This window comes from Lissotriton vulgaris, chromosome 2_1 (genome assembly GCF_964263255.1).
Source record: "Lissotriton vulgaris chromosome 2_1, aLisVul1.2, whole genome shotgun sequence".
NCBI lineage: Eukaryota > Metazoa > Chordata > Amphibia > Caudata > Salamandridae > Lissotriton > Lissotriton vulgaris.
In genome coordinates this window covers 1,348,412,032-1,348,439,042 of record NC_141687.1, presented here as the reverse complement: position 1 = coordinate 1,348,439,042, position 27,011 = coordinate 1,348,412,032, and the positions used below count along the sequence as shown (strand labels likewise).

Here is a 27,011-nt window from a genome sequence, read left to right as displayed (position 1 = left end):
CTTTAATGACCATGGCAAAAACACATATGAGCCAAAATGTTTTCTAGCAGAACAAGGGATCCGAAGATGATCACATACGAGGGCATTATTAGGTTATGGTCAACGTTGTCCCAGTAAGTCACGCCTTCCCCATGGTTCATGCACAAAGGTAAAAATGTGCTTGCTTATTATTCTTCTTTTTTTAAGAACTTTATCAACCCAACCACTAAATGGTGTAATAAAACTCAAAATGTGAATGTAGAACAGCGTCAATCTGTAAAACTATTACTACAGCTCAGTAACTAGTTTCTTACTAGAGTGTTCCCCACTCTTTTTTCCAGGAACCTTTTGCCCACAACTGTTACATTTATTGATGTTTTGCAAATCCTTCAGGAATTAACATTACCTTTATCTCCCGCCCCGCCTACTTCTTACCAAGAGCCAGCATTCTCTAATACTCTGATTGAATTTGTGATAGGCTGGTAGCTTTCACTAGAAGCAGATTTTTGTTTAGATTTGTAGACCCTACTTACCTCAAAGACGGCATCATAGCGCTGAACTAAACCAAAGGCAGTCAGCCCACCCCAAAAAAATACACTGCCTAATGCACATACAACATTTATTGTGTGACCAAGCAGATTTTGACTTGAATATATTCTGAAATCACATTCTATACATCATTCTGCTATCTAGATATTGGATTCAGAGTTATTTCTTGTAGTCCTTTTTTATTAATTTATTTAGTTGTTTATTTAGTTATGCATTTGTTTTCCTCTTTGGTGGAATTGACTCTCTAGTGCCCTGTCCATCCCCTTCTGACGTCAGATGCCTGGTAATGAATGTGTGACATATGTTGTGTGCCCTGTCGCGTTTTCTAATCCCAGAGGAAGCCCAAATGGTTATTTAGCTTGAGAAGGGAGTCTAAGATTGAGTGGATACATGAACTGTAAACGGTTAGTATTATTCTGCTGTTGGGTGCATAGAAAAGTAATTAGGCTTGGTTTACATTTTTTTTACCTGGGTTATGCCTTAGAAAGTGGCTGATCCTAACGGTGCTCAGGAAATATCCCAATTAGCTCTGACAAGGCATCTCGAAGATTTTCTAAATAAACATTGATTAGTGCAGCAATCATAAATCATGTTATGAAGTTATTGGCGTTTTAGGGGTGTCTTTACAATTACAGAATGGCTAATATAGCCTAATTAACGCAAATATAAGGGCAACTCTAATCTAATCTTTAATGGTGTCTAGTCATGAAGTATGGTCTACAAATACATGATTTCTTTTGTTTCACAGTATCGGCAACCAACCATACAAGCTATAGTACCTGTTAAATTTAGTGTTAATGGTGATCATCCTCGCACAGTTAATTTTTTTTTGGGAGATTTTTTTTTAAATCATAACTCACCGGGTTACCAGTACACACGCACAGTGACTTTCTAAACACTTCAAATGGGAATAAAGTTTAAAACCTCTCTGGGGACAAACAGAGTAAATGTAGTATTTTATTAAATGAAAATGAAATATTAAGAATGTGACATTCTTGATTGTATGTTGAACGGAAGGAAAGGTTAACTGGCAAAGGAGCTGCAATCATTATGTTTTTTAAACAGAACCTCTTTTTTGCCCCTCAAATGCCCTTCAGGTATATATGCAGGACTCACACATCAAAGGAAAGCAGGATATCTGTAGTAAAATGTTGTAGTAAGGAATAACATGCAACATCTTGATAAAGGTTGGCAAGATTTGAGTCCCGGTCACTATCTTATAATAGACAAAAGGAAACAGGGTGCAAATTTTGATCTCACAAGAATATAACATTTCATAATTGCAAATAGTCACTAAAATGAATTCAATACATAAAATAAAAAAACGTATAAAATGGAATGGATATCAATGAAATATTAAGAAACATCAGAATGGAACATTGATGCACAGTATGATCATTGCAGTAGAGCACAATCAATTTTTTTATCTTTCTTTTAACCCTTTCGATGCTGATGACGAGCTCAGCTCGTCATCACCCACGGGTGTCGTGTGCTGATGACGAGCTGAGCTCGTCATGGTGCCACTAAAATGGCATTTTCCAGCACAGGGGGGGGGAAATGGCCAGCAGCCATGTGTTAAATATGCAGGGTAAAAAATTAATACAAAGCATAAGTGTGCAAAATCTGCAATCTCTACTTTAAAAGCAGAACATAAACAGTATTCTCTTAGTTTAGTATTTGTTTTCCTTGTAGCACCTCGGTGCTGGAGTTGCCTGGCTCCACTCCACATACTTTACCTGCTGCATCTCGCACTCTGCCTGCGATCTCACCTGTAGGGCGTGGTGAGTAGTCTCGCTTCATGCCCCGCTGCCTTGAGATTGGCTTGTTTTGGCCACGGCCCTGGAGGTGGTATATTTCTCTATAGACGTGGAAGCTCCGCAGGCGCGCCAAAGGCAAGCCCGTCTGTGCCGGGCCAGGGGCCAGAACCCCTGCCAGTTTCACCAGCAGTCAGCCTCTTAGATACTGGCTGAACAACTAAAGAAGCTAGCGCAGATGACTCCGTAAGCTTGCCACCATACATTAATTGTTGGGACAAACCAGCTCTTAGGCACCCACTGCTCGTTCAATCAGACTCTGCCTAAGAAATCATTTACTAGTAAGCTTATACTAAAGTTCCTACTCAACAACTGCATGTCACTAAGTAAACATAAATGTGAAATCTATGAATGTCTTGTCGACAAACAATCTGATGCCTTGTTTCTTACTGAAACTTGGCTGAATGAGTCCTCAACCCCTGAGATTCTAGAAGCTCTACCCCAAGATTATGGCATTGTAAGGTATGACCGCCCAATAAAGCGAGGCAAAGGTATAGCGATTATTCATAAGCTCTCCCTTAAATGTACTGTTAAAACAGCTAATATTGATAACTGTGAAGCAATCTCCTTCAGTATTGCTGTGGACTACTATGCAATAGCCGTTTTTTTTTTATCTATCGACCTCCTGGTCCGGCGGCCAACTTCATATTGAGCCTCATGGAAAATGTGGTTCAATGAGCTTTGCGCCCCAACAATTTGAGATTTTTTTTAGGTGATCTTAACACAAATTTTGACTCCCAACACGTACGTGGAAGCGCAGTCCTTATGTCAGAAACTAACTACCACGAAGTTAAATCTGAAAACCAATCTTCCTGCACATTAGTTTGAACATATATTAGGCCCTTTGATCTTCAACTGTCGTGAGATTGAAGTTAGGACCCTGATTGCAGTCCCTTGGTTGGATCACCATCTGGTGGCCTTTTCTGTGTTGCTCCTCGCAACTGAGACCTTGCGTAATTGCGCCAATGATGGCCTGACGGCTGCACCAGTCCTGTTGGACCTCAGTGCAGCCTTTGACATTGTCTCCCATAACGTGCTCCTTGGGCGATTAAAGATCTGTGGGATCGTGGGTCCAGCTCTGTGCTGGCTGACCTTCTTTCTTCATGCTTGCAGGTTCCAAGTTGCGCAGCACCTGCATATTTCCAAAACATCCCTCTTTCACAAGTGGTCCCACAGGGCTCAATACTGAGCCCTACTCTTTTCAATCTATGCATTGGACCCTTGGCAGGGATTGTTGAAAAATATAAAGTCACCATTGTTTCCTACGTGCATGATACAAAACTAATATTCACCTCATTTCAAAACTCGGAAGGAAGCAGCCAATTAGTTTTCTTCCTTCTTAAGCGAGCTAGCCACCTGGTGGACTAATGACTGCCTTAAACTAAACAGCAGTAAATCTGAAGCATTGATTGTGGGGAAGGCCCCTTCTATTTGGTCCTCCGCATGGAGGGCCTAACCCGATCCCTTAAGGAGGAAACAAAAAATTCTTGGGAGTTTGGTTTGACCCCAAACTCTCCTTCGAGACCCATATCAAAAAGGGTGTTGGAAAATGCTTTGGAACCCTCTAAGTCCTAAGAAAAATCTCAGCGTTACTTCCTCTATCGGTGAGGAAAAACTTTAGTTCATGTCACATCTTAGTTGGACTACAGAAACATCCCTTTACTTAGGAGCAGCGAAACAAATGTCTGAGGAAACTGCAACGCATTCAAAGTGCGGCTGCACGTCTTGTTCTCAATCTCCCCAGAAGAGCCTCTTCTGCCAGCGCTTTGGACGCCCTCCACTGTTTGCCAGTATAAAAAATAATCTTCTACAAAGCTGTATGATATTGTCACAAAATTTTGCATTGAAAAGGCCCTAGTTATCTTCATAATATATGGTAATGTCTTGTCACCGTGCCCGCTATATTGAAGTCTGCTGGAGCTCATCTGTTCAAGATCCCCAAAGTTCAAAGGGCCAGAATGGGAGCGCGCTCTTTTGGCTACTTGCAGCCAAAAAGTGGAACTCCTTACAGCTCTCCTTGCAAGCTGCACCCTCGGAGATCGCCTTCCGTAAAAAATTAAAAACTTGGCTTTTTCATCCTTGAGTCTCTCATTTGCATCTCTACTCTGTTTGTTTGGTATCTAGGCTTCTTTATTTCCTGCTTGCTACGGGAGAATGGTTACCAGCGCGGGACACACCGTTGGGTGTAACCAGGCGCTCTTTAAATTGAATTATTATTCTTGTACAGGCATCCTTAATCGATTTCATAGACCAGGCTACCATACATGGCCAGTGGCTTTCTTTTTTTATTTTTTTTTAAGACCGATTTTATTTAGTTTAGTGGTACATACTGGCAAACCCCAAAGCATACATCACAGATACATTTCGAGTAAGATAGTACCCATTGCTTTTAAGCAACCAGCTAACTTGCGAACCTGCTGGCCCAAAAGCTAAAACCAAAACTTGGCACAGGTTGTCAGGATTGTCAGTAGCCCGAGATAGAAATACAAGCCACTAACCTCTTCTTAGCAGCCAGCGGGGACCACAGCCTGCAGAGAAGCCTCCAGATTCCCCAGAACGCAACTCGCCGCAGTGTGGTGGACGCAACTATGGAAAGCCGCACCCCGGGGAAAAAAGTGAAGGGGACAAAATAACAAAAGGCACTGCCGGGATTGCTTGCTTCCTAGGTCTGGTCTAGGTGTCTGTATTTTCTTCCCGCGTGAGCAACTACAGACACACAAAAGAGAGACCAGTGTAAAGGGAACAGAACAATACACATACACACTCTGTACCAGAAACAACACCCTAAATACACTTACAACAAACCGAGCAATGCTAATCCATGGGTTGATTTTCTTTTTCAGCTGTAGATCAATGAGGGCATAAAGAAATGGTGTTTTTTATGGTTGCAAGACAATGCATAGCACTAATATCCAGATCAAAGTTAATGAGCTGTTAGCATCACAGCTTGTAGAAATTCAATAACAAAAGGAGGGGGGCGCAGACTAGTATAAACAATCCTGTCTTGCTGCCCACTCAGGTACATGTGAACAATTTATCGAGGAGGACTGGGTTTCTACCAGCACACAAGAAAAAATTAGGAAATGTTTGCCTCCGAATCAGCACGCATGAAAACTAGGCAAGCACACCTTACCTGGAAAGGCATGTACTCTTTACCATTCCCTGTTTCCCTACAAATGGCTTATTTGCAGGTAGATCGGTAAATGAAGCCTTACGGTGCAGATTTTAGGGGCCCTCTTAAATGAGAGCGGCTGCTATTGTAGAGGCCGGCGCCAAAAGCCCCGCCGTGCCCCCAGTGGCAAAACCGGTTCTGGGCCCTTTAAAGCGCCCTAAATCAAAAGAAGGGGATACCACCCCGCCAAAAAGGAGAGCGCCCGATGGTGCCAAAAAGGTGACCAATTGGCAGGAGGCGCTAGGTATGAACCCCCCAATCAGGGGGCGCCACCTGAGCCCCAAGGTAGGAGAATTGGGAATATAAGTCGCCGCTTGCCCAGGTAGCTCCTAACTTCGTGGAGCAGGGAGAGCGGCGCATCGATGATTGTTCTGCAGAACCCGGAGCAGCTACGAGGCGAAGCGCTGTCGGTGGGACCAGCGGAGGAGGAATCTTGTGGATCATCGCTGTATTTCAAGATCAACGGTGTGCGCCGGCGGACCCCTCTGAGGTGGACTGAACGGTCTCTCCCTGCATCTCCACGACTAGACCACTGTCGGGTGAGGCGATCGGAGTGAGGATGACGGACTGAACAGTCAAGAACGCGGTAAACTAAGAAGATGCCAGAGCTACCCACGGTGCCGGTGAGTGCAGCACGGACCTTCCCGCGCTTTTTGAGGCTCAGCTCAGGGGACAGCAGAGTGCCCACCACACCTACAGCGGCGAGGCCAAGGCGAGTACGAGCATCGTGAGCGGCGTAGAGCCCTCTGCAGTGTGGTGGCCAGGAGGCGAGAGGTATCGGAGAGCGGTGGAGAGACCTCAGCCAGATCTGGTGCTTCCCCTGGTCAGCTGCGACCAGCGGAGAGCCAGCGGCAAGGGCGAACGTCGAGTAGGGCGGCATCCGACCGGGAGTGGCGGCGGAGAGCCTCTCGGCCGGAAATAACACTCCGGTGGCATCACGAGCGACGGAGAGCCCTCGTCAGGAACCAGCGCACAGCCGCAGTAACCTCCGGTTAACAAAGTAGCGGCTGTAACCAAGGCAGTTACCGTCTAGATAACAGCTGCGAGGACTGGCACAGAGGCAAGCATTTTTCTCCGGCCAGTCCCGCGCGGCTAGGAGCTGCGCCAGGCGCCGCGATCAGCTGTTGGTTGAGCAGTAGGCCAAGAGGGACACCGGGGCCCAACACCCGTGCCCAAAGCAGCTCAAGAGCAAAAAGGAGTCGATTTTATTCTCGCTTGGTGCATCCAAAGGCGGCAGCACCCCGCCAAGAGTCATGGCCGAGGGTCAGCAAGAGGAGGTCGCGGAGCTGCTCAGGTGGATCCGTGAGGTATCAGCAGTGCACGCCAACTAGTGGCTGCAGCTGCACTTGGAGCAGGCAGGGGTTGACGGCCCAGAAGCTCGAAGGGAGGACGAGGCCGGCCCTTCTTCACCCAAAAAGCGCAAGATCACACCGCAGAAGAAAGCCCCCATGAAGAAGCCCCAGAGGAGAGAACGGCCAAGCGGGGGCTTACCACCGAGGGCAGGGACCACAGCGAGGCTACCAGCAGTATGGCGAATGGTGAGCATATTATCAGCATTGTAAAAGAATGTCTTAAATCTTTGGCCCCTACTTGACTTAATGGTGCAGGGCAGGGGGCAGCGAGGTCAGAGGAGCAGCGCGCGGAGGAGACATCAGGTCTGCCATGGCACTTGCTTGACCCAGGCTGGGCACGACGGGTGAGAGTGCAGAGACACGTGGGGCAAGCAGCCCAAGGTGAACAGGTTTCTCCAGTTGCAGCATGTGGGTACAATAGTACGGCAGGGACCACAGCATTTGAGGGTCCAGTTACTGACCCTTACACCAGGCCATCCACCGGCCTGGCGTCTTTAACCACAAGGGCCACCGGCCTAGCTTGCCTTATCCCCCTGGCAGTCAAAGAGAGGATATGGCGCAAAGAATTTATAGATATTTTCTCCCTGCTCGAGATCCAGCTTGAGGGACTGGACCTCACAACTTGCGATAAAAAGGACGAGGACAGAAGGGAAAGGTGCAGCGCTAGGAAGGAATGGAACTTTGACAATTGGCTGGATGCATTCAGAATTATGGCATGCATTATAGTAGAAAGATTCCCGTTCTGCGCTTCAGATTTATGGCTGAGGCTAATATCCATTGGGCACAGAGGTAGTTTCCCGGGGATGCATGGCTGGAGTATGACCAGGGCTTCTGGCTTAAGATGCAGAGACACCCTGAGATGGAGTGGAATGAGGAGGATGTCTCTGGTTTTATACATAAGATGCTAGTGGCAAAGGAAGTAAAAGCTTGGACAGGAAAAAGCGACCAGTCCTTTCGGAGCTCCTATCACAAGGGGATGGGCAGGACATTCCACAGGGCGAAACATAGCGCAGGGAAACTCCTGTCCCCCAATGGAGCCACCGCCATCTGCTGGAAATATGAGGCCGGGGACTGCTTGTGGGGCTCCGCATGTAAATTTCAGCACACAGGCTCAAGCTGCGGTGGAAGGCACCCAGCAGTGGCATGTAGGAACAAGCGCGAGTCAAAAAGTGACAAAAGACAAGAATAAAAAACACTAGTTCCAGGATAACAGGCGGGGGGGACCTGAGGGACATCCAAGATTGCCGGCTGGCCAGATCCCCAATTGACACACACCAGCTGCGCAGACTAGCTAACAAGTATCCTAACAGAACAGACGTCGCGGTCCTAGTAAGAGGCTTTGAGGAACGTTTTGTGATTACATTCATGGGCTCTTTGCCACTAGAGGGGGCCAATAATTTAAAATCTGCAATGCAACACCCCAAAGTGGTGCGCGCCAAATTGGCAAAAGAAAAATCATTGGGCAGAATTGAGGGCCCTCTTCCATCACAGTTGCACAAGGGCGTAGTTGTCTCCCCTTTGGGTGTGGTCCCCAAGAAGGAACAGGGCCAATTTAGACTCATACACCACCTCTCATTCCCTGAAGGGACCTCTGTGAATGATGGGATCCCCCCTGAGGCTTGCTCAGTGGGCTACGCATCTGTGGATGACGCAATTGACCTGGTAAAGGCAGCAGGAAGGGGGGCACTAATGGCCAAGGCAGACATTGAATCCGCTTTTCGCCTCCTACCTGTCCACCCCTCCAGTTTTCACCTGTTGGGTTTTCAGTGGGAAGGGGACCTGTTTATCGACAAAGCAATGCCCATGGGTTGCGCCATATCGTGCGCATATTTTGAACAGATTGCCACCTTTCTGGAATGGGCTTTGCACGACAGACATCCGGGGGGTGGGAAACTGCATTACTTGAATGATTTTATGTTTACAGGCCCCGCAGGGTCCTCCACCTGTGGGAACACACTGGCGGCTTTTGAAGAGCTGGCCGGGACATTAGGGGTCCCCATAGCATCCGAGAAAACGATGGGCCCAACCACGAGACTTGCGTTCTTGGGCATAGAGCTGGACTCCATGGCTGGGACAGCCAGGCTGCCCGGGGACAAGGTGAAGGATTTCAGGGAGGAGGTCAGGAAATTGTGTGCCTGGAGCAAGGCCACACTCCGCGAATTACAGGGTCTGATGGGGAAACTCAATTTCGCTGCTAGAGTAATTCCCGCGGGGAGAGTTTTTACCAGACGCTTGACACAGCTCACATCGGGCATCACCCACAAACACCACCACATCCGCCTAGGAGCTGGGGTTAAACAGGACCTACTCATGTGGGATGAGTTCCTCAAAAATTTTAATGGCATCTTGATATGGAGAGAGGGTTGGGTGACAGCCAGACAGATAGCCCTTTTTACGGATGCGGCGGGAGCTTGGGCTTCGGTGCCATCCTTGGGAAGCCGTGGTGCGCGAGCCAGTGGTCTGAAAAGTGGCACAGGCGGGGCACCACCAGTAATATCACATTTTTAGAGCTTTTCCCAATAATAGTGGCTCTGACAATATGGAAACAGGAGTTGAGGGACATGAAGCTGACCCTTTGGTCTGACAACAAGGGGTAGTACAGGCCATTAACAAAGGCGCAGCAAGGTGCCCTGACACGCTGAGGCTAATGCGACAGTTGGTTAAATTGCAGCTGGAGGGAAATCTGGAGCTGAAGGCTCGACATGTGCTAGGCCAGAGAACACGGCGGACACCCTTTCGCGAAGCGATTCAGAGAGCTGGTACCAGGGGCGGACAAGGAAATTACCCCTTTCCCGGCATACCTGTGGGACCTGGGGGGATAGACTTATCCATGCTGATAAATCACTCACTTACCCCCGAGGAAAATAGAAGGTACAGGAAGTATGTAGCTACGATAATGAGGTTTGGGGGCATACAGTCACTGGGCAATAGGGCTGGCACACAAACAGCAGTGGAGAAATGTATACAGTGGGCATTTAATAACAAGAAAACGAGCTCGTGGGCACAGGCCCATCTGGCAGCCAATGCCCACTTTGCCAAGATCTTCACGGGGGAGGATCCCACAGACACCCTATACCTCAAGACAGCATTAAAAGGGTGGAAAAGAGCTGAGGGGGTAAGGGCGGACACCAGACGCCCCATTGACTTTCAAAAACTGGGCCAGCTACTGGAAGCATTGGTAAGGGTTACAGAAGACAGCTTTGAGCTTTAACTCTTGAGGGCAGCATTTACCACAGCATTTTTTGGCGCTTTCCGCATCAGCGAGTTGGTAGCACCGAACAGGTGGTATCCGGCCCAACGGTGCCTCCAGGCCACAGACATCAGACCCTTAGGGAAGATGGTAGAGATAATCTTGAGAAGATCAAAAACTGACAAGGCAGGAAAGGGTGTGACTATACGGCTGCAATGCATTCCAGAAACCAGAATCCTGTGTATGCGCAGTATGCTGTCTGGTCAAATACATGGTGTCCCGCCCAGCGGGCGAAGGACCATTTTTCAAACACCAGGATGGGAGTAACTTGAGTAAGTTCCAATTCACTGCGGTTATGCGCCAGGGCCTCACAAAAGCCAAAGACCAATTTAAGGTTGATAAAGCTAGTGTACAGGATTGCTTTAGTTAACAGTGTTTAAATTTAGAAATGAGTTTGATGATGTTTTTAACTGTCCAGTGCCTCACTGGAAGCTTGTCTTTGTGAGTGGAAGTACATTTAGGTCTTCTCTCTATTGTTCTAAGTGTTACTATATGCAGCTTGCAAAATATTTAGCTTCAATGTCTATTAGTGTGTTTATTTGGTAATTCGCAGGGTTTGTGCTGAAGATTAGACCAAAAACCAAGACTGGTCTTAATAAAAAGGGCAACCAAATGAAGTGCCAAACAGCGCTTTGCGGACACAACACGTGTCATGGTGGATGACGCCTAAAAATTCTGAATAAAGTTGTGTGTAAGGTGTGTTTGTTGATTTTAATCACTTTTTTGTCACAAAGGAGTGAATTTTGGCTACTCCTCGCACTTTTCAGTTGTTCTTGTTGTTTTGGACACATTTATTTTGGAACAAAATGACTACCTATGATGATAAAAGGGGCTCTATCTGGTGAGTACCTGCCAGTAACCCTGAAGGTGGTGCACTTTGTTCTCCACACATTTTTTTTGCATTGTTGACTGTTGATGTACTGCGAAAAGAGTGGGTGCAGACATAGTGTATGTGTTCATCCTGACTGTCTATTTGAAATCTCACAAGGAACTTCTCTACCCCCCTTTTTTAACAAGTTTGGACGTTATATGTGAGCACACCTGAAGATTAAATTTGGTCTGTGGTGCAGCAGTAGAAACTGACATTTGGTCTTTCTAAGAAAAAATATACCAATTGGTGACGTTCTAGGGACAGGGTTCTTTTGAATTGAATAGCCATTTACTCTGGCACAGGTAGGAAAAAATGAGTTTTTATCAAAATGCAATATGAGCTTGGGGTGCGTCACTTGCATTTTTTTACGACTTCTGGCATATATTCGCCACTGATTCACCAGAGTTGCAGTGACCGATATGTAGTTCTTTGTGTGCAACCTGTCAAGGTGCTAACATGGTGCAGGCCCGGGGGAATGTCCATCCACGATCAGCATTGCAAGTGACTTCACTCCAATTACATTTCCATCCCTTACTGTGGCTAAAAATGTAATTGAATGCATTGATATTCATGGCCCCTTTAGGAGCTGTGCAGGTCACTGCAGCTCCCACGAGCAGCATTGCTGGGAGCATGCTGGCTTCAGCAGGAAACATAAATACACCCATAGGGCTCCTGGGAGACAGCTGTAACATCAGCAAGGATAGGCGAAGACAGAAAGCGAGAGCACGAGCTACACCTGTGTCTTGTCCCGCTCCCTGAATAAAGATTGTGAACCGAAATCTGAGGCTTTCACAATTCGGTTGCATATCTTAGACTAAATCTTGCTCCTGGATGAGTGACAAAAGTTTATAAAATCAATCCTTGTCTTTTTCCTCGATTGTATCATAGTTTAAAACGACGTTAGGTGTAGCAGGCTACATTTACTACTATATACTTTGTTATGTTTATTTTGGACTTTGTCCAAGCCCATTGCTTTCAGGTTGTGTTGTTTTATATTGTGTTATGTGGATCTGTGTAGCACATTATCGGGCACTGGCATGCAACAGCAGTTTCAACCTCGTACTGAAGGTACATTCTCCTTTTTAAAGACTTGCAGCCATTGGTGCAAATATAAAGAAGCATTGGCATAGCCAATAAGTCTCGCCTTTGGGGCCTTATAAGTATTTAGTTATGCAGCACAATATCCTTGGTACAACAACAACAACTGTTGCATAGCTAAACACTTATAAGGTCCCAAAGGCGAGACCTATTGGCTATGTCAATGCTTGTTGCAGCTGCCATGGGTTTTGGTATGAACTTGTCTGTAGTAAGCAATGTTCCCGTTGTGTGCAAAAGTTCCTGCTGTGCATTAGTCTTTTTGTATTGTCGAGAGAGTTCTAGGAAGTGTCGTCTTTTCACGTTTAACTTTGCATGAAATGATTGGGCTTTCAAGAACTTTGGTCAAACCCTGAGCCATGTGCAGCTTTCACATTAAATGCTGAGACTATTTAAAACTGAATATTGGGCTTTTCAAAAGGTCACATCCGATGGTCCCTTTTGCAAAATTAAGTAGGCTTTCTCAAAGTGACTTTTACCGGCCTCCTCTTGTCTTCGCTCGCTTTGATTTTCTGTGTATTATATTAATTGCTCTGAGAGATGTATAGATGTATAACTCTTATGCCTAGAACACCGAGTACGCCATAATGGAGCTCAGGTTTTACAAGTGCGTGTCTCTTTTTTCCTCCTAACCTCTGCAAGAAACATTGTAAAAGGAAACTTTGTTTAAAGCTTATTTATATTAGGAAGCCATTAACATGTTTTCAGGAATCCTCTGTTGCCTTTCTCTGTCTCATAATTTACCAGGCGGAGGTTCAACTGGATTATAGCATCATTCCCAATTCAAGAGGGTGGGTGCAATAGATTTGTATGGCTGTGTCCCAATCCAAGATAATTCCAGTATTTCGTGTTGTCATTTCCTGTCAGTTTAACACAAAAGGCTTCTGAATTCCGGGGAAGGTACACTACAGGGCAGCTGATAATATATTTCAACATTTTATTCACATCTCTGGATTATCCTTGCATTCAACAATTATCTGCAAGTCTCCTCATTCCTTGCCCTTCAACCCAGTAGTTCTGTCATGATACTCCTGTTTGAACTTCATCTGCCTCTGTAGGGTTTCCCTCTTTAAGGTTTTCCTCCCTGTTGGTTTTTTTCACAGCACTGGCTTAGCACATAGTGTGCTTTGTGTATGTGTTATTGTGGCTACAGGAAGGAGTCCTGCCACTAACATCAGAAAACACTCCAGTCAAAATTTGGAAATAACAAAATTTATAGCAACAGAAACAAAAGTACCATGTGCTCATACATTCAACAGCTTGTTGAAGAGTGTATATTTCCCAATTTTCAATTCCATTTCAAACACAATTGACCTAAACCTCCAAGAATTGAGATTTTTTTTATTAGACCACTTGTTTAATTTCTTTTTTTTTAAACCGGTTTTAGAAAAAAAACCTGCATGAAAAACAATTTGTCAAGCATTTACACAGCCTTGTTGTTCTATAAGGAGCTTCACAATTTCATTGCTACGATGATTTAAGCTTATACTAACAGTCTTTTACTTGAATGACATCTCCATAATGGCCGATTAGTTTCCCAAGTTCAAGAGCATGTGGATTGATCCAGATGTACCCATTTACTCAATTTCTTGGCTAGTGTTAAAAATCAAGCCCTCTGTGTAGTCTCAAAGCTTCGCATATAGTGCAGTGTCTGTCATCCGTCGATGTATCTGTGCCTTCAGAGTCCTACAGTGGTCTAATATCTGGGCTTAGCCCTTAGGGTCAACAGCGCACCATTTACACGCAATTACTCTATGGCCCGTATTGTGGAGAAATGCTAGCATATACTTATTGTCGTCTGTTGGGCCAGAGAAATGTTAGCTTTATGTCTCTGAGCGTGCACCCCGACTTCAAGTTTACTTTGAGATGCAGTGTTTGACCCTCCACCTCTGCTACTACGAGGATCATGCATACAATCTGAGGCCTTTTTTTGACTGTCACCTTGCTGGACTGTAAGACTTGACAGTGGTTGTTGCAACACCATTTTTAGTTAGAAGGCAAACTTTTTTTTAAAGTGTTGCCCGCTAGCAAGGGGGTCTAACTGAGTCTTCCAACATTTTCAATTTGTCAGCCAGTCCCCTACCACCAGGTTTGTCACCATTCTGTATGGTACATGGATGGTACATGTGTAAACTTACTTAGCGGGTATCTGAAGTGCCAGGAGGATATGTGGTGCTTGTGGCCCTGGCAACAATTACTTAAAATTTTTGTGCCACAATATTCAGTAGTAGCCAAGATTAAGGAATAGAGATACGAGGTAGATGATGTGAATTGAAAGTCTATTTTAATTTAATTTAATTTAAGGTTCTTATAGAGCGCGTAGTCACTCAAGAGTATCCCAGCGCTAAACCTCGTGGTACTGATGGATGGAGATACGGGGGCGGAAGTGGAATTAAGGGAAAAGAAGGGTTTTGAGAGATCTCCTGAAGCGCAGGAGGCTGGGTTCTGATCTAAGTTTCAAGGGGAGCGCATTCCATTGTTTCGCTGTGTGGACTGAAAAGCGGCGGCCTCCTGTGCGGGCCTTGCTCACCCTGGGAACCACAATAAGATTTTCATGGTCTGATCGAAGCGCTCTAGCAGGTCTGTAAGGTGTGATCCTGTTGCTAAGAATTGGTGGGCCTACGTTGTGCAGTACTTTGTGCGCCAGGCAAAGGGCCTTGAATGTCACTCTTTCCCTGATCGGCAGCCAGTGTAGTTTTTTCAGTGCGGGTTTGGCTGATGTTCTGGCAGGGGTATTCGTGAGCAGCCGGGTGGCGGCGTTCTGGGCTTTCTGTAATATTTGGAGGGTGGTTTCCGGGGCTCCTAAATAAATGGCGTTGCTATAGTCCAACCTGGACATAATTAGGCCTTGGATCAACAGTAGTCGGGACTGGAAAGGGAGTAGCAAAAGCGCCTTTCTGCATGATCTTAGTAGGCCGTAGCAAATGCCGGCCGTTTTCCTTGCCTGCGTTCTAAAGGTGAGATCTTTCTCCAACCATACTCCCAGACTCTTAACTTCCGTCTTAGGGGCAGGGGGTTCACCCATACAGACGGGCCAGATGTTTGGGGGTAGATTCGAGATTTATGCCCTAGGAGAAGAATCTCCGTTTTTGACCCATTCAATTTCAGGGCTGAATCGCTCATCCATTGATGGATATTGGAGAGGCAGTCATGGAGATTGGAAGGCTCTAGCTTGGGGTGAGAGAGTCACCACCAGCTGAGTATCATCAGCATAGCTGACGATGGTGACTCCAAATGGAGAGACCAACTCCTCCAGTGGGGCCATGTACACGTTAAATAACGTGGGGCTTAGTGATGAGCCCTGTGGCACACCACACCGGAGGGGGATGGAGGAGGAGCGGCTTTCACATTCCCAGACTTTGAAAGAGCGTTGGTCAAGAAAGGATGCGAGCCATTTCAGCGCTGTGTCTTTCACTCCGATGTTTTCAAGGCGTTGGGATAGGACCTGGTGGCTGACAGTATCGAAGGCCGCGCTCAGATCCAGGAGGACCACTGCCACTGATCCTCCTGTATCGAGAATTTCTCTGGTCTTCTCCACTGCTGCGAGGAGAGCGGTGTCCGTGCCCTGACCAGGCCGGAAACCCGTCTGCGAGTTCTTGAGGAGGTGGTTGGTTTCCAGGAATTTGGACAGCTTTTTATTTACCAGTTTCTCTGCGACCTTGCCTGTCCAGGGGAGGAGCAAGATTGGTCTATAATTTGAAAGATCCTTCGGGTCTAGTGAAGGTTTCTTAAGAAGCCCTTTCACGACCGCCTCCTTCCAACTTGAAGAGACTTCACCTTGGGCTAAAGAGATGTTGATTAGGTCGGTCAGCTGGGGCACTATGGTCTGGGTGATATTTTTAAGAAATCTTATGGGTACTGGGTCACTAGGGGCGCCACTCTTGATTGACGCAAATGTTGCTGTGACTTCCTCTATACTGACCGGGCCGAATGACTCCAGATGGGGTGTATCGGGTTTCGTGGGGGAATTCCTCTGTAAGGGGGGGGGGGGGGTCATTGATTTTCCCAGTGGTGTCAGATTTAGCAGCGGGAAGGGAGGCAAGGATTTTTTTAATTTTTTCGTCAAAGAAGGTAGCTAGATTGACGCATTTTTCTTCTGCTGCTTTGGGTTCCATGGGTTTTTGTGGGGGGTCAGGGACATGGAGGAGCTCTTTAAGGATAAGGAAGGTCTCCTTGGATGAGCAGGAAGAATTCTTTATTTTTTCTTCGTAGAAGTCACTTTTGGCCTGACGAATTGCTAATTTGTACGCTGTCATGGATAACTGGTAGGCGTCTTTCTCCTTCACAGACTTATCTTTCCTCCAAATCCGTTCAGTTTTTTTGCACTCCTTCCTTAGTGCGTTCAGGGAGGGTGTATACCATGGAGCTGGATTGATCCTTTTGATGTGTTTAAGGGTGCTGGTTAGTGGGACAAGACTGTTTAGGGAGTGGGTGAGCCAACCGTTAAATTCTCTATCCGCCGTGTTGGGGTCCGAGGGGAGAGGTGCAGTGGATTCTATTAACTTCGCTTCCCATTCCTCTGGTATCAGCTTGTGCCACCGCCTCCCGCTTGTCCTAATTTTTTGTTTTAGAACCGTGGTGGTTTGGAGGTACCAGTACAGGGGGACCAATAAATGGTCTGTCCATGGGAGGGGGGTGGGGTCATGGGTTTTAAGGTTCTTGATATTCGTGAAGATCGGGTCCAGAAGCTGACCTTTCTCATGGGTAGGTTTTGAGTTCAGGAGATGTAGGTCGACTGATGCGAGATCTGCTAGTAGGTTAGCTGCGGTATTATCCGCGGGGTCAAGAAAATGCAGATTAAGGTGGAGGAAGTTGGAGGCCGTAATAGTTTTAAGTATGATATGATCCATCAAGGTGCAAGAGCATTCTCCCAGCGAGCCTGGCGGTCGGTATACTAGTAGTCCTGAGAGTGAGATTTTTGGCGAGATCTGGAAGGTGAAGTTGCAGTTTTCACAGTCTTTGACAGTTCCACTTTCGATTCGGCAGGTGATATGGTCTTTGTAGAGTATGGCTAGCCCGCCGCCTCTGCCGACCGGTCTGTTCAAAGAGCATATTTGATAGCCTGGTGGGACCGCATTGACCATGTCGAAGTCACTGTTAGGTGTCATCCATGTCTCTGTCAGAAACAATGCGTCCAGCATAGAGTTCTGTAAGAGGGTGTTTATTTCATGCGCGTGTTTTACCATAGACCTGCAATTCAGAAGGCCGAATCGAAGTGCTTGGCCATGTTCCGTTTCCTCTGTAGGGTTACAAAGGGTGCAGCCCATGAAAGGGGTGTCTTCTTGTAGGATGTTCTTACACTGCGGATGTTTATTCGTGTTCCATGCTCGAAGCGCATCTTGGGTGTAGGTTATGCGCTTTTGAGAGTCGGGCATAGTGTCTAGGCCTAAGGCCGTCTGGGCGCGTATGGGCCCAGACGGGCTTGCCTTTGGCGCGCCTTTGGCGCGCTGACGGCGCGCCCGCTGCGCCCGTCCGCTGTGCGTACGGTGTAAGCACATATTTTTATGGGGAGAGGGAGGGGGAGGAGCGTGGCCTCCAAGGGGCGTGGCCTATCGGCACGCCGGTAATGGCGCTGGGTGTCTGGGCGTTTGGATAATAGCGCGAGGTCCGCTATGCTAGGAGTTTGTTACCGGTCCTGTGCAATCTCTAAGTGAGTGGTGCTTTTAAAATCAGCAAATTCTATACACAAACAGTTTTAAAATCACTATTAGTATTGTTGTATCGCTCCCGGCTTTCCGCCTCAGGAGTACAGAGGTTCTGGTAGGCAGCGCTTTAGAGCAGTGTTTAAATACCTGTTCTGGGGGGCGTGGCCTCCAAGGGGGCGTGGCCTATCGGCACACCGGTAATGGCGCTGGGTGTCTGGGCGTTTGGATAATAGCGCGAGGTCCGCTATGCTAGGAGTTTGTTACCGGTCCTGTGCAATCTCTAAGTGAGTGGTGCTTTTAAAATCAGCAAATTCTATACACAAACAGTTTTAAAATCACTATTAGTATTGTTGTATCGCTCCCGGCTTTCCGCCTCAGGAGTACAGAGGTTCTGGTAGGCAGCGCTTTAGAGCAGTGTTTAAATACCTGTTCTGGGGGGGCGTGGCCTATCGGCACGCCGGTAATGGCGCTGGGTGTCTGGGCGTTTGGATAATAGCGCGAGGTCCGCTATGCTAGGAGTTTGTTACCGGTCCTGTGCAATCTCTAAGTGAGTGGTGCTTTTAAAATCAGCAAATTCTATACACAAACAGTTTTAAAATCACTATTAGTATTGTTGTATCGCTCCCGGCTTTCCGCCTCAGGAGTACAGAGGTTCTGGTAGGCAGCGCTTTAGAGCAGTGTTTAAATACCTGTTCTGGGGGGCGTGGCCTATCGGCACACCGGTAATGGCGCTGGGTGTCTGGGCGTTTGGATAATAGCGCGAGGTCCGCTATGCTAGGAGTTTGTTACCGGTCCTGTGCAATCTCTAAGTGAGTGGTGCTTTTAAAATCAGCAAATTCTATATACAAACAGTTTTAAAATCACTATTAGTATTGTTGTATCGCTCCCGGCTTTCCGCCTCAGGAGTACAGCGGTTCTGGTAGGCAGCGCTTTAGAGCAGTGTTTGAATACCTGTTCTGGGGGGGGGCGTGGCCTCCAAGGGGGCGTGGCCTATCGGCACGCCGGTAATGGCGCTGGGTGTCTGGGCGTTTGGATAATAGCGCGAGGTCCGCTATGCTAGGAGTTTGTTACCGGTCCTGTGCAATCTCTAAGTGAGTGGTGCTTTTAAAATCCGCAAATTCTATACACAAACAGTTTTAAAATCACTATTAGTATTGTTGTATCGCTCCCGGCTTTCCGCCTCAGGAGTACAGAGGTTCTGGTAGGCAGCGCTTTAGAGCAGTGTTTAAATACCTGTTCGGGGGGGGGCGTGGCCTCCAAGGGGGCGTGGCCTATCGGCACGCCGGTAATGGCGCTGGGTGTCTGGGCGTTTGGATAATAGCTCGAGGTCCGCTATGCTAGGAGTTTGTTACCGGTCCTGTGCAATCTCTAAGTGAGTGGTGCTTTTAAAATCAGCAAATTCTATACACAAACAGTTTTAAAATCACTATTAGTTTTGTTGTATCGCTCCCGGCTTTCCGCCTCAGGAGTACAGAGGTTCTGGTAGGCAGCGCTTTAGAGCAGTGTTTAAATACCTGTTCTGGGGGGGCGTGGCCTCCAAGGGGGCGTGGCCTATCGGCACGCCGGTAATGGCGCTGGGTGTCTGGGCGTTTGGATAATAGCGCGAGGTCCGCTATGCTAGGAGTTTGTTACCGGTCCTGTGCAATCTCTAAGTGAGTGGTGCTTTTAAAATCCGCAAATTCTATACACAAACAGTTTTAAAATCACTATTAGTTTTGTTGTATCGCTCCCGGCTTTCCGCCTCAGGAGTACAGAGGTTCTGGTAGGCAGCGCTTTAGAGCAGTGTTCAATACCTGTTCTGGGGGGCGTGGCCTCCAAGGGGGCGTGGCCTATCGGCACGCCGGTAATGGCGCTGGGTGTCTGGGCGTTTGGATAATAGCGCGAGGTCCGCTATGCTAGGAGTTTGTTACCGGTCCTGTGCAATCTCTAAGTGAGTGGTGCTTTTAAAATCAGCAAATTCTATACACAAACAGTTTTAAAATCACTATTAGTATTGTTGTATCGCTCCCGGCTTTCCGCCTCAGGAGTACAGAGGTTTTAGACATTCCAGAGGTCTTTGCTGTGGGCGAGACTCTCTAATCTCCCTGTATCTCCCCCTCCCCCTTTCCTGGTCAACAGATAACCGAGTGGGACAGCCAAAATATATTGTGTTCCTGTTTTAGGGGTTCCATGAAAGGAGACTTCCCCACCTCCTTTTTCTCATTGGATAAAACCGTGGCTGAGCAGCCTGCATGGAAATTGCAGAACTGCCCAGAAGAGGTCACAGAACTGAAATGCTTAGTTGCAAAAAGTCTGTTTGCTAAGTGAGTCTACAATGCACAGTAAAAACTGTACCTGGAAGAAGGTATATTCGCCACAATCTGGGGTTGTACCTAGCATGTTTGGGTTGTAGTTTTTGACTGGGTCTGAGGGAGAAACCCAAGTCGCATGTCTGCAAGTACTACACCCTTTATTCTGCCTCCTCTTCACCTGTGCTGGCCTTGATTGGCAGGTGCCAGTGTTCCAGGTGCAAGAGTGTGAACTAGTCACCTGGGTAGAGGCAGAGCTAGCATTCTTTCCTCTGTGTGGGCCATGTAGAATGCACAGCATGAGTGTTGTGTCCCTGCTTACAGTAACACCAGAAGCAGCGCCTTTCCTCCAGCTGGCCACTTGGCTGGACAGGCAGGGACTGTTACTGTTGCATTACACCCAGACAGGAAAGGTGGAATTGGAAGTATCGTACTGTGTGAGAAGTTGGCCTGATGTATGATGTCCACAATTCTGTGGGCACCTTGTATCAGTCCAAACAATCCCTTATGGTGGTGGTGGTTGTAAAGTCAACCTTATAGACATGCTATCCTAGGGGTAGCATGGACTAAGCAGCCTTCAGGCTAAACTCAAGAGGGCATGTGAAGTCAGCTGTTTTACCATATGCAATCCTGTAATATCAAATAAAAGGACACCAAACAAGTTGTATATTATAAAAATATATGTATTTATTACTAGAGGGGGCGAGGCTAGCAAACCAACATGGCGGACGGAGGCTGCTAGAGCTCCGGTGCCGTCGGGGGTAAATTTATCCTGAACGCCGTTTCGGGGGGCCGCCCTGTGCCACCGATCGGATCCTGCTCCTGTGGTGACCTGCTCGCCTCGACGGCGTTTTTGAAGCCCTAGGTGACACGAGTGCCCGGCGAGCCGACGGAAGGGGTCTGAGGCCTGGACCCGCGCTGCGAGCCGGGGACTCTAGTGCGGACTGTGCCCGGGACGCGGGAACGCCGCCTGCCGAGATGCCGGAGAACTGACTGGACGCCACTGCCTGGGGAACGGCCTGACTAATAGCAGGGCCGAGGGGGCGAAAACAAAGATCACCAGCCCCCCCCCGCGCCCCCTTACTGCACGATTTCGGGGGCTTGAAAAGGTCCACCTGGAAAGCAGAGCTGGTGCACGAGAGGGTGCTCTGTCTGCGGGACCCCGGACCTGCACTGCACCGACGTCCTGGGTGAGGACCCAGGAGACTGGGGAAGGCGCGGGGACACCGAAGAAGGCGCCGCACTGTCCCCATCTGCCTTCGCCCTCCCCGATGATACTGCAGTTGCTGTGCTGTGTACCAGGATCGGCGGCCTAGGCTGAGGCTGATGACACGGTGAAGGACCACTGCCATTACCCTGGGTAAGGAGGGGGTGACGGACGGAAGAGAACTGTCGGCCTAGAACCGCGCTGTGCTGGAGGGCTAAGGAGGCGGCCGGCCGGCGTCAAATATAGTGAAGACGCGGGAACGGGCCCAGTTGCCGCCAAAAGGCGCGAAGAAGACCGCCATTGCTACCTTGGGCGGAGAATATAAAATCGCCCTCCCTGGTTTTTGGGTAGCGGCGGAATCTGTCTGTCCAACCTGTGCACTGGTCCCTGCCGCCCCCACCGAGGTGGACAGACGTGAGTGCGGCCTGCGCCTTCACGCACAATAGTGCCATACCCGAGACCTTCGTCAAGCTACATGCCTATTGAAGATTAGAGAGTCTACAGGGCGGCGACAGAAGTCCGAGTAGAAGAGACACGGGAGGTGATAGGAATCTGCCCTGCGACAGCCACCATGGTACAAAAAGGTACAAAGGTAGCGGATGGCAAGGATGGGACAACTGCGGGGCCTACTCCTGATGCGAACCTGGGTGGCTCCACACCTCTAACACTGACCTCTACCCTCTCAGAAGACCACCAGGGGGACAAACTGGATCTGATACTTAAGGAAATCAGAGATTCTAGGGCTGCGATGGAGACGCAAATGGGCACCCTTACTACTAATCTCTCACTGCTTAAAGCTGACCATGATAAACTGACGGACAAAGTCAAAGACCAAGGACTGACGCTGGCGGACCTCACCCCGACGGTGGCGGAACATACAGACTCCATCCAACAAATCCAACATCAGGTAAAAACTCTTATAGAACTGGTGGAGGATGCGGAAGGACTCAATCGACGCAATAACATCTGCGTCATTGGACTGCCGGAACGCAGTGAGGGGCCCCACGCGACGGAATTCATGGAGCAATGGTTCCGAGATAATGTAGCTGCAGAAGGACTGTCACCGTACTTCTGTGTGGAGAGAGCGCACAGGATCCCTACCGGCCGGCCGAGACCGGGCCAACCACCACGGCCCCTGATTGTGAGGATTCTCAACTATCGAGATAGGGACACGCTGCTTAGACAGGCCCGGATGAAATCTGTCATAGAATACGAAAACAAACGTCTCTCACTCTACCCGGATTACACCAATCTAGTACAGAAGCAGAGGTCCTCCTATTACGAGATTAAAAAGACTCCAGAGAGCCAAGCTCCGTTACGCCCTGTTGTTTCCTGCACACCTCAAAGTGATCTACGACAACAAAACTCACTTCTTCGATAGCCCCACGGACGTGGAAGAGTGGCTGGAAGTGCTGGACATCGAGGAGGTCCTGAACCCAACCCAGGGCTCATCGGCCAGCAGATCCAAGGATGGAGCGGACCACGCGGAGAACAGGTCAGGTGCACGTAGTGCGGAACCGAAACGGCGTAAGCCTTCTGCTCATCAACAGAAACAAGGACAGGACGATGCTATTGCGATGGTAAGCTCCTTCAGAGAGGAACGTGGACAAATAAATACGGACACCGAAGACAGAACTGTACATTCAGACTCGGAAAACAGTATGGTGCTGTTCCCGACTGTGACACCCAGAGCAGCTGATGAACTTCTGGACAATGCCCAGGAATAACGACTAATACGGATGAGATCTGAAACGTCAGGTCAAACTGATATCCTTTTTCTTTATTGTAAACTGAATGCACGGCCAGGCCATGGAAGGGGAGGGGGTCCTATAGACTGGGTGCATGAATGTGTTTATATACTGATTGGTGAAACCTGAGGTAAACTAGTTCTGCCCTCTATGTACTGTCCCTGACATGTGGACCTCACACACCCCACACCCCTATACATCACAGGACTGTAAGACTGTATAAGCAGGGGTAATGTCCCCCCTTCCAAGAAACGGACAACAGCAATGGATGGTTAAACGATAACTCTCCCGGCGGCGCCGTTGAGCCGACGGCATAGATAAGTATGGCCCATTGGAAATGGCTCAAGCTTAGCCGACCCCCCCCAAGAGCGTATGCACCGCAAATTGTTTGATTACGTTTTAAAGTTTCATGTTTGGCACAGCAAGGTTCCGAGGCTGCGCCTCCAGAGTTGGGGATTGGGGAAGGGTGGGAACAGTCTTCGGGCTAACACGGACAATGTACATACTGCAATACGTAATGTTACCCCCTATGACATCTGTATTTGGATATGGCTGAAGAGAAAGGGAAGCATAGGCTGGTTAAGTGGAATGTGAGAGGGCTAGGGACGATACAGAAGTGGCACATAGTATTCCTACAGGAATACCACCTGACACAGTCCGAGGTACACATATTACGCAAGAAATGGAGGGGAACCGTATTTTCCACAACGTACTCTGCCTTCTCCAGGGGGGCCACAATATGGGTACGCTATGGTACCCCCTTCGTAGAGCTGGAAAGGAAAGTGGCCGACCAAGGGTGATACATTTTGGTAAAGGGCACACTCGACTGTATAATGATAGTCCTGGGTAGTATTTATGCCCCGAACTTCGACCAGGACAGATTCCTTACAACTGTTAGCCGGGCCTTGGCAGATTGGATAGACTTCCCCTGGATTTTGGGGGGAGACTGGAACATGATACTAGATGTAGATCTGGATAGATCGCACCTTCCCCTCCAGGCGACAGGGGTATATAAACTGTCTGACTCATTTGGCACATGGCTTCAGGGATGGGGAATGATGGACGTGTGGCGCACACTACACCCAACACACAAAGAATACTCATACTACTCCCCACTACATAACCTACACACCCGCCTAGACCGATTCGTTTACACCAACTCCTTGACTGCAAAATGTACGTCCTCAGCCTACCTTGCCAAACATTTTCGGACCATAGACCGCTAACACTTGATCTACACTGGGGAAAGATACCCTCACCAGTACCCACCTGGAGGCTCAACCCCTCATTGCTTGTGGACGGCCCGTTTCGCACTCACCTTGAGGACACTTTAACCGACTACTTCAGAGAAAACTGGGACTCTGCGTTCTCGAACTTGGTAGTGTGGGATGCAATGAAGGCTGTGGTAAGGGGAGCCGCGATTGGTCGGCTGGTGGGAGCCAGACAAGAAACTCATAAACTCTGTGAGGTGGAAAGCCGTCTGAGGGAGCTTGAGACTGCGGTGGGAACAGACCCAGGGCGCAAAGGTGACTTACAGTGTAACATTGAGCATGCAGAAATTCTAGAAACCTTAAGGGTTATGGACTATAAGGACTATTTGAGACGACAGCAGGCGGACAGGTCCGGGGCACTGTTAGCTCGTTTGATCCAAGATGCCCCTGAGACCCCAGTAATTACGAGCGTCCGGGATGAAACAGGCAGGCAGGTAAACACTCAGCTAGAGATCAACACAGTGTTCAAGACCCACCTAGAGAGACTCTATGCTCCTCCCCCTGCAGATACTAGGGATGCCATGATAGACTTCCTAGATGAATTGACGATTCCAACCCTGACCCAGGAGATCCAGACGTCCCTAGCCAAACCCATAACGCAACAGGAAATTAAAATTGCCATTCACACATCGAACCGGGGTAAGACTCCAGGTATGGATGGCCTACCTGAGGAGTTTGGTAAAACTTACTCCGACACATTGGCACCTGTCTTGGAAAAAATTTACAAAACTGCTTATGAGGTCGGCCATCTACCAATCTCGACTATGCAGGCCTTAGTCATTTCCATTCCGAAGCCCGGCAGAGACGCCCTTAACGTGGGCAACTATAGACCCCTGTCCATGCTCTCCTCGGAGTATAAAATCCATTCTGTAGTAGGGGATCTCTGTGTATAGTCATAATCTAGTGAATAGTCCCGCCCATGTGCGTGGACCCCGGCAATCAAAAATAATCTCTTAAGGTGTCAAAATAATGCAGAAACTGCAAAGACACTTAAGAGAGAATTTAAAGACAAATAATGCAGCCTATATCCACAGGCTACACTGTCCAGTACTTCAACTAGAATTTCCACCAAAAAAACACCACACACAACACAGCCTGCAGTTTCTACCATAGAGAAACTTGCCTCCCCCAGTCAAAGACTCTGGAATGATAGAGAGGAAGGTAGGGACAGACAAGCCCCATAGGCTGCCATTATGTGGCTTAAATAGGATACTGTGCCTTTAAGAGAACTTTCCAGAACTTCTCCCAGTATCCCAGAATGCATAGCAGGTCCCTCTTACTTCAGTTCTTTTTTCCGGCTCCTGCTTACAGGACCCTGGCATTGAGCTCTCCCTTTTACAAGGGTTTATTGAATTCGTTTTTGCACTTTTCACTTTTAAAAGTGTTGCTGTTACTGCTTGGTGTTCTCTTCTCACTTTTGTGCTGTTTTTAGGCGTTTTGGGGCTCCGAAATGCCTGGCCTTTTTGTCAAGTGCCCAGCATGTGAGAGGAAGAAGGCCAAAAGCGACCCCCATGATGTCTGCATCGTGTGCCTTCCAGAAGATCATGGCCCTGAGGAGTGTGTTATCTGCCAGCAACTTTCTGCTAGGACCCTCAGGGACAGATTGAAGATCAGGCTGGCTGGCCTGGAGGATAGGCGCCAACGTGCTGCAGGTGGGTCTGGGCAGCCTGGGAGGGATCCCTCTGCCTCTGCTGAGGCCCCTGGGGGGCTCCCCAGGGGCAGGAAGTCCAGCCAACGATCCCATTCTCCGTCGGCGTCGATGGCATCGACGACGGCGTCGAGAGGGATGACGACGGCGTGCTCCCCTTCTCCCCGGGGCTCCGGGTCGAGACGGCGCGACGGCGAAGGAGAAACCGACGTCGAGGCCGCCGTCGACGTCATCGTCTTCGTCGACGTCGAGGTCATACCGACGCCGAAGGCACAGTGACGTACATCGACGCTCGCCGTCGAGGCGGCGCCGACGCTCGCCGTCGAGGCGACACCGTCGGTCGTCGTCGAGGCGACACCGTCGATCTCCATCGCGGCGACGCCGCCGATCGACGTCGAGGGGCTCCTCGACGTCGGGAACATCAAGGCGACGGCGGCGCTCGTCGTCGAGGGCGGACCGCCCGACGTCGAGAGGACGCCGAAGGTCGACGTCGAGGAGTCGGCGTTCGACGCCGAGGAGGAGGCGGTCGACGCCGAGGAGACGGCGCTCGACGCCGGAGTCCAGGAGACGTCATTCGACGCCGGAGAAGCGTCGTTCTGCGTCCAGCAGACAGCGGTCAGCGCCGGGGAGCAGGTCACCCGCTCCAAAACGGCGGAAAAGGGACTCTAGTCCCAGGAGTCACGCTGCTTCCAGCGGTGGTCGCAAGAGGAAGAGGTCGCCTGCGGATGGGGATGGATCTCCGCGCCCCTCGCCTGGAGGGACACCGGGCTCGGTGTACTCGGAAGTGTACACTCCGTCCCGGCCCAGGACTCCGACTCCTCCCCCCGTGCCTAAGGAGGACCCTCCGCCCAAACCACCACTGCCTTCAGAGGACACTCCTCCACCTCCGGTCCCTCCGCATGGGCCCGCACCGCAGCCGAAGGTTCCTCCTCCGAGGTCCACTTCCCTGCCGTCCCTGCCTGCTCCTCCCAAGGGGACTCCGAAACCGAAACCCCGGGAGGAACCGAAGACGCCTCGTGATGAGCCAAGGAAGACCCCTCCGCGCAAACCGAAGGAGCGCCCACGGGCTGGCAGGTCTCGCTCTCGCTCTGGGCGGAAGGACAGATCGAGGCACAGATCATC

The 27,011-nt window shown here is 48.9% G+C and overlaps 1 protein-coding gene across 1 annotated transcript in view; it reads left to right on the top strand.

Moving 5' to 3' along the window:
* EPB41L5 (erythrocyte membrane protein band 4.1 like 5) overlaps positions 1-27,011 on the top strand; it is a 1,452,967-nt gene that overhangs the window by 348,290 nt on the left and 1,077,666 nt on the right. The gene's annotated exons all lie outside the window — the stretch shown is intronic.